An 8398-nucleotide genomic window follows, 5' to 3' on the forward strand; every position below is an offset into this window, starting at 1 on the left:
TATCCCATAGCCTGTTTTCTCAAGCAACATCCTTAATATTTATTATTAAATCTTGACACCGGGCATAACCAAAGGCAGGAGATGTTTTTCTGCCCACAGCACACCAAGCCAGGGTACTTTTGGCCCTTCACCATTTTCCCAAGGGCTTCCTTCAACCAGCTATTTTGTATTGCATTTCCCAATATATCCTCCTTTTGTTTTTAATTTAAGCAAGGTAGCTGCTAGTTAGATTCCGTTGTGGGAGGCATGGCGTCTTGAGGAGAGACATCTATATCCTATAAGCAATGACAGAAAAATCAGAGTGATTAATACATATATAAAAATGTTGCTTCCTGAAAACCAAGTTCTAGGGTGTAGAGACAATAGGGTTTTGGTTAAAGTACCATAAAATTGAGTGCTGTACAATTCCTTAGGTACCTTAACTTGAAAATTAGCAACTTGTTGTTTCAACAAATTGATGTCTAAAACTTGAGTTATCTGTGAGATCCTGCAAATGCGCTTTAACTTTATCCCAAGGATATTCAGTGCTATTATAGGGCATGTTAGTCAGACAAAAAGAAGTAAAATTCCAGTGACAACATATACGTGTTTGGAAAGTCAGTTGTTGCACTTGGTCTCCTAAGTGGATAACCAGAGTTTGTAACTCACTAATTCGTGTTTGTAATTGCTGATCTATTTGAGCTTGTCGAGTCCAAAGATCATGAGAGTCTTTGTGCCAAGCAGTGATAAAATCATGATTTTGTATAGAATTATGTAAAGCCATACCAGACAAAGTTCCTACAGTCATAATAGAAATAAGGCTTAAGATGCCTGCAATAATCCACCCAATGATGTGCTTAGATTGCCTAAGTCCAGTTTTCAACAATACAGAAAGAAATACAGAATCAGTTAAGTTTACGGGAAGCCATAACTCGGATCTTTGTTTAACTAGTGCAATGCTAGCATCATGATATGAAATGGTGTGATTAAGGCAGGTATACAATGCACATGCAGTACAATTGACAATCTTGGCTGATAAGTCAATATCAAAATGTCCTACAATAAATAAGTATGGAAGGTGAACACACGATTGCATATAGCCAGTACTATTGTATAGGAAGGTATAATTAGAAGGACGAAACACACCCATAGTCCCATAAACATTAGCGAAGTGCTCTAAGGCTGCTGGAATTTTCCAAATGTGCCATTGCTTTGGCCCCACAATGGGGACGACAATCCTGGGTCATGGGGATGATAAGCCCCTGTTATACCAATTCAGCAATATGTTCTTATCAGTCCAGGAACTTGTCTTAGATTTATGAAAGCCTCCAATGCTTGATCTATTAAACCAGGAGCAATTATGATGTTCCTCCTGCTCTTCAGAACAGTTTACAAACAAACCGTGAGGTCCCCAGTCAACAAATTTAAATGTATGATTAGTATGATTTTGCTGAATTATAGAAACTTTCCCAAATTGGCCTCGACAATCACACCAATGTAACGGTTGTATTGCCTGTTTTCTTCTCCAAGATACAATATGACATGAAGGTTCCTCTGGTTGAAAAAGCGAGTTTAAATAGTTGGCTATCTGGCCTGGATAATGTCGCTTGGTGCCATTAAGTAAGAAAGATGCTGTAGCAAACATTCCCAGATGCAAAGCAGTCCCATTGTTGGCAGAGTATGCCCACCACTGTGGGAAGATAGTCATGCAAAGGGGATGAGATCCGAAACAGATAGGCAAGGTTTTGAATCCCATGGAAATGTTGATTGGCTTTCCCTCATCTTCTTCATGAATTGGTTGCTTTATGGACCAGGGACTTGGAAAATGCATGCTATCTTTAGTAAAGATCATAGGGGCTTTGTCTACTGAATCTACTATGGAGAGAAGTGGTGGGTTGGGTATGTATGCCCAATAAACATATTCTGCACTTACCCCAGAGGAATAGGAAAGAACAGCTAACATTGGCAGAAACAGCTTATCTGGAGTCATAGGAGTTCCAATACTCTTCAGTGTCTGCTCAGCCTGACGAGTCATGTTTTTCACTTGAGCACATGTTGAGTAAGGATTCAGATGATGGCGTTTCCTCATTGGTTCCTCCAGGGTCATTGACGAGACCCTTTGTGTCAACTTCATCACTCCCTGAGGGAGTCCGGTCTTGTGGTCCCTCTCAGTAATGGACATGGTGAGGGGAAACCTAGATTTCCTCTCCATCTGCAATGACAAGACCATAACCCTTGCCTAGGAGTTGTAAGATTCCTGGCAGCCACTGATTAAATTGCTTATACCATATTGGTGTATTGATTTCTAATTTGCTGTTTTTGTCTTCTGCAAAATGTCTATCTGCACGAGTATCAGAATTATTTTTGTTAAGTTTAAAAAATTCAGGGAATAAAGAGTTAAAGATAATAGTAATTGAGGGTTCATGGGATAAGAAGTGTATCTCTTTTTCCATATTTCCCCTTTCTGTTTTAATAAATGAGTTTTTAGGGTGCAGTGGGCTCTTTCAATAATGGCTTGACCCTGAAGATTATAGGGTATTTTTGTAATGTGTGTTATGTTCCATTCTGATAAAAATGAACAAAATGAATGCAAGGTAAATGCAGGTCCATTATCTGTTTTCAAGACAGAAGGAATCCCCATAACGGGGAGGGTGAGTAAGAGTGTGGAAATGGTGTGTTTACTGGATTCTGAAGAGACAGGTACTGCCCAGATAAAGCCTGAAAATGTATCAACTGAGACAAAAAGCAAAGAAAACTTTCCTAAGGAGCAGTGAGTGAAATCAGATTGCCAAAGGGAGTTAGGCTGTTGCCCCTGGGGATTAACTCCTGAAATCGTAGTTCGTAAGTGCAGAGGGGCGCAAACATCACAGGTTTTAATAATATGCTGCGCTTCAGTGAGAGGAATATGGTATTTAGAGTGCAATCTGTTGGCATTGGTATGAAGATTAGCATGCTCATCATTGGCAGACGTAAAAATGGGAGCTATGAGCCTGTCAACAGCATCATTTCCTGCAAACAGAGGGCCAGGTAAACCTGAATGAGTGTGTATATGTGCAATAAAGAAAGGTTCTGTACATGAGTGAATTAAGGCTTGAGTCTGTGAAGAGAGAGTATATAATTCTTCATTTAGTTTGTATAAAAAGGCGGTAACAAAATTGGGAAAAAGGGAAGCAAGGTATTTGGAATCAGTATATACGTTGAAGGATAATGGTTGAAGCGACAAAAAAGCATATAAAGCATACAATTTAACTCTTTGTATTGAAGAATAGGTAGTGGGTAATTTTTTTTTGATATCAGGGCCGACAATCCCTGCTATGCCTTCTTGTTGCCATCAATGAAATAGGTGGGTGCATTGGAAATAGTCTGGGATGCAATGATATTAGTTACAATGAATTTAGTACATTGTAGAAAGTCCCATAATTTTCCTTTTGGCAAATGAAATGAGATAACATTTTGAAAATCACTTAATGCCATTTGCATGGTCAAGTTATACTGTAAGGCAATTTGCAATTCCTTTTTTGTCAAGGGAACGTGTATTGCATATGGATCAAATCCAGTCAAAGTTTGTATATGGCTTCTTCCTGACATAATTAAGGGCCCTATTTTCTCAATATATGATACAATTTTTTTAGACTGTTTAGTGTGTAAATATACCCATTCTATTGGGCTATGCTGAGTTATAATTGCTGTGGGCGAATGTTCAGTGGGGAATATATATAAAGACATTGGTTGATCATGATCTAGCCGAGTTGACAAAGACTGTTGAATGCATTTCTCCATTAAGGCCAGTTCTTCTTTGGCCTCTTTTGACCCTAGCTGCCTAGGGATATTAGGGTCAGGGGATCCCTCTAAAATTTTAAATAGATTTTGTAAGACATAGGTGTGGATGCCAACAGATGGCTGCAGCCAATTAATATCTCCTAGCAATTTTTGAAAATCATTCAGCGTGCATAGAGACTGCACAGAAATTTGAGTTTTTTGAGGTTTGATTTTAGATTCTTCCATAACCTGTCCTAAATAATTAAAGGGTGCTTTCTATTGAATTTTATCTGGCGCAACAAGCAGGCCATGATTTTGAAGAGTAGTAGTAACTTCATTGTATAACTGTTGCAAACAAAGTTCAGATTCCATAGAAAGAAGTATATCATCCATGTAATGAATTATAAATGCAGTAGGATACTTATCTCTAATGGGTTGTAATAAAACAGATATGAGATATTGGTAGGAGAGCAAATGGTAGGAGAGTTCATCATTCCCTGAAGTAGCACCTTCCATTGAAATCTTTTAACAGGAGCCATGTGATTTATAGAAGGAACTGAAAAGACAAAACATTTTCTATCTTTAGCGTGCAGAGGTATAGTAAAAAAGTAGTCTTGTAAGTCAATAATAATTATAGACCATCCTTTTGGTACCATAGAAGGGGAGGGCAATCCAAGTTGTAAGGGCCCCATAGGTAACATGGTATTATTAACATTTCTTAAATCTATCAACATTTGCCATTTTCCTGATTTCTTTTTTATTACAAAAATAGGGGAATTCCAAGGGGAAAATGAAGGTTCTATATGAGCCTTTTGTAATTGTTAATTTATTAATTGCATAAGAGCTGCCAATTTTTCTTTAGTTAGGGGCCATTGAGGTGTCCATACTGGGGTATCAGATTCCCAATCGAGAGGCAGCAGTGTTAACTCAATGGCCCCCATTAAAAAGGTTCATTTAAAGAAATTGTGGCTTTTGTTTGTTCAAAAAAATCCTGTCCCCATAAATTGATAAGGATATTAGTAATATATGGTTTAAGATAAGCTACAATTTGATCAGGGCCATACACTTGTAAATAGGATGCATTGACAAAAGTTTGTGTGGCATCAGTTTTATCCACTCCTAATAGCTTAGAAGGAGCCATAACCTTACCCCAATCAAGGGGCCATTCTGCAGCTCTAATGATTGAAATGTTAGCTCCGGTATCTAACATGCCTGTGAACTTTTTTCCCCATATGCATAAAGTAAGCATGGGTTTCTGATGTTCCTTTAATAAGGTGGATAGTGCAGCAGTAAGGTTGGTACTGCCAAAGCCTCCCTGCCGAACTTTATCAGATGCCTTCATTGGTTTGACATATGGCAAAAGTAATAATTGTGCAAAATGTTCCCCTTTTTGTAAGTATACATTTCTCATTTTCACAGTATTTACCATAACATGTATTTCCCCTTCATAATCTTCATCCACAACACCAGTCAATACCATTGAACCTCTCATTGTGCAGCTACTACATCCTAAAATCAGTCCCATTATCTCCGGTGGAATTGGGTCATAATATCCAGTGGGAATTTTGTGGGGGTTGTATAACTCTATTAGTTTCATATCATAAGGACTAGGTATATCAATGCAAGCACTCTTAGATGTAGCTGCTCGTAGCGTCATAACGCTAGGTCCTCCTTTTGTAGTGGGGCTAGAGGACAGCCCCTTTATCAGTTTCCTTGTTGTTTTTGTTGTGCACCAGGGTTCAAAGTATTTCCATCCTTATCAAATTTAGAATGACATTCATTCAGCCAATGGAACCCCTTTTTACATCTTGGACATACTCCTGGGGTCTCTTCTTATTAGAAGTATTATTATTATTATTATTATTTTGGCCTGTGTTGGCAGGTGGCATTGTTTTTTCATATGGCTGGGCTTCCCACAGGTAAAACATTTGGCATTAGTAGCTTTATGTACATTAAAATTTTCTAATGTTGCCAATTTTGCTCTATGGGAACTAGATCCAATATCCTTATAAGCTTTCAAATATTCAATAAAAGAGCTAGTCTCTCGAATTGGTCTAAGCATGGATTGACATTCCTCATTAGTGTTTTCAAAAGCAACTTGTTTTAAAATAATATTTTATAAAGTCACATCCTTAATAGATTTTTCGATTGTATCCTTTAATTTCCCTATAAATTGAGAATATTCCTCTTGATATCCTTGAATAATCTTAATAAATGAACCATCAGAGTTAGTGCTATCAACCTTTGCTTATGCCCTGCAGGCAGTTTCTTTAATGAAATGTAACATCTGAGGGGTAATATTAGCTAATTGCACAATCATATCAGCCATGGCTCTTGTTCCAGTGAGTATGTCATAGGTTAAATCAGCAGGGTTACCATGATATTGCTGGTCAATCATCAGCTGTCAGGCCTCATCATTAACCCACATTTGCCAATGAAGTAATTGTTGAGGATTTAAAATCATCTTTGTTACTTGAAAAAAATCATATGGCATCCAATGGTCAGCCCATCCTCCGAGAAATTCTATACAGTAAGGAGAAGTAGGTCCATACAGAGTGCATGCTTTCTTAAAGCTAGACAACATGCCAAAATCTAGATTAGCCCAAGTATTTTGGCCTTGGACAGGTTGATTAAATTACATTGGGAAAGCAAAAGTGCAAGCAGGCATCTCCTGAGGAGGAGTGAAATGATTAGTATGAGCAAAGTTAGCAATTGCTATTACAGGTGGAGCGGAAGGAAAAACCTCAGATTTGGGCTGTCCGTTGAATGAAATGACCTCAGTTCTAAGTGGCTTCAGTTTTGACATATTCTGTATATATATGTCTCTTTTATATATATATATATATATATATATATATATATATATATACACACATATCCTGTATATATATATGTCTCAATTGTGTCTGATTGAGCATAACATTCTTGCATTTAAAAGCACCTTGCATGTCTTGTTCATTAAGCTCGTATTCATGCAAAGACCAAACAGTCTCTACCTCCAAATCAACATTATGTCCTTCAATTTGTTCTATGACACCCCATATGAGTGACCAGGTAACCCACCATTGAGGAGGAATGTGAAATCCCTGCCGATATGCTCACAAAATATTATTTTTAACCCTTTTCCATATGTCTAGATTGAGTGTCCCCTCTTCTGGGAACCATGAATTGTTCCAGTAAAATATGATAGCAGGTCGTTCAACTGATCTCTTGAAACATTAACACTGTTTTGTTTCAAAAAATGATGCATTATAGAAATGAAAGGAATTTTACTGTTATGTTGTCCCATCCTGCTTACCTCTTTCTGTAGGCACTCGTTGCTTTGTTTAGCCTTCCTTTCAAGTCCCTGTTCAGGTGCCACTTGTTGGGGATTTTTCTCCCTGGGACTTGGAAGTGACGAACCTGAAAGAATGACACTTGGACAGTCTCTTGCAAGGACTGACAAGTTTATTTCTGCAGTCAAGCCTTTTTATAGAAGCAGGAACAAAGAGCTCAGAGTATACAGCCAGCAGAGCGCGTATGGGGTTAACACCTAATCAGTAAAAATATTTCAAGGACAGCGCGCTTTAAGTGACCCATGTGCTTATCCCATAACCCATTTTCTCAAGCAACATTCTTAATATTTATTATTAAATCTTGGCGCCAGGCATAACCAAGGGCAGGAGATGTTTTTCTACCCGCAGCACACCAAGCCGGGGTACTTCTGGCCCTTTGCCATTTTCCCAAGGACTTCCTCCAACTGGCTATTTTGTATTGTGCTTCCCAACAGCCATTTTCTGGGATTGTTTCTTCAGTTGCTAAATTGCCAATTCAATTATACTCAATAACAGTAATAGAAAAAATACACAATGCTCATTTGTGTTTACATGCATCATTTCCAAATAAACTTGAATCTGCATTGAAGCTACCTGACCCCATAAACAAAGATCAAAACAAAATTAAACATCCATTTATGATAAAAACTCTCCAGAAAGCAAGAATAAAAAGAACATACCTCAACATAACAAAAGCTATATACGACAAACCCACAGCAAACATTATCCTCAATGGTGAAAAATTGAAAGCATTTCCCCTAAAGTCAGGAACAACACAAGGGTGCCCACTGTCACCACTACTATTCAACATGGTTTTGGAAGTTTCGGCCACAGCAATCAGACCATAAAAAGACATAAAAGGAATCCAAATTGGAAAAGAAGAAGTAAAACTCTCACTGTTTGCAAATGATGTGATCCTCTACATAGCATAAAGACTCCACCAGAAAATTACTAGAACTAATCAATGAATATAGTAAAGTGGCAGTATATAAAACCAACACACAGAAATCCCTTGCATTCCTATACACTAATAATGAGAAAATAGAAAGAGAAATTAAGGAAACAATTCCATTCACCATTGCAACAGAAAGAATAAAATACTTAGGAATATATCTACCTAAAGAAACTAAAGACCTATATATAGAAAACTATAAAACACTGGTGAAAGAAATCAAAGAGGACACTAATAGCTGGAGAAATATACCATATTCATAGATCGGAAGAATCAATATAGTGAAAATGAGTATACTACCCAAAGCAATCTATAGACTCAATGCAATCCCTATCAAGCTACCAACAGTATTCTTCACAGAGCTAGAACAAATAATTTCACATTTTGTATGGAA

General features: G+C 37.6%; 1 pseudogene; it reads right to left on the reverse strand.

The window, feature by feature from the left end:
* Positions 1–205: 205 nt before the first annotated feature.
* LOC113907068 lies at positions 206–2014 on the reverse strand (annotated as a pseudogene).
* Between the last annotated feature and the right edge of the window lie 6384 nt (positions 2015–8398).

The sequence above is a fragment of the Bos indicus x Bos taurus genome, chromosome 16, assembly GCF_003369695.1.
Source record: "Bos indicus x Bos taurus breed Angus x Brahman F1 hybrid chromosome 16, Bos_hybrid_MaternalHap_v2.0, whole genome shotgun sequence".
NCBI classification, from domain to species: domain Eukaryota; kingdom Metazoa; phylum Chordata; class Mammalia; order Artiodactyla; family Bovidae; genus Bos; species Bos indicus x Bos taurus.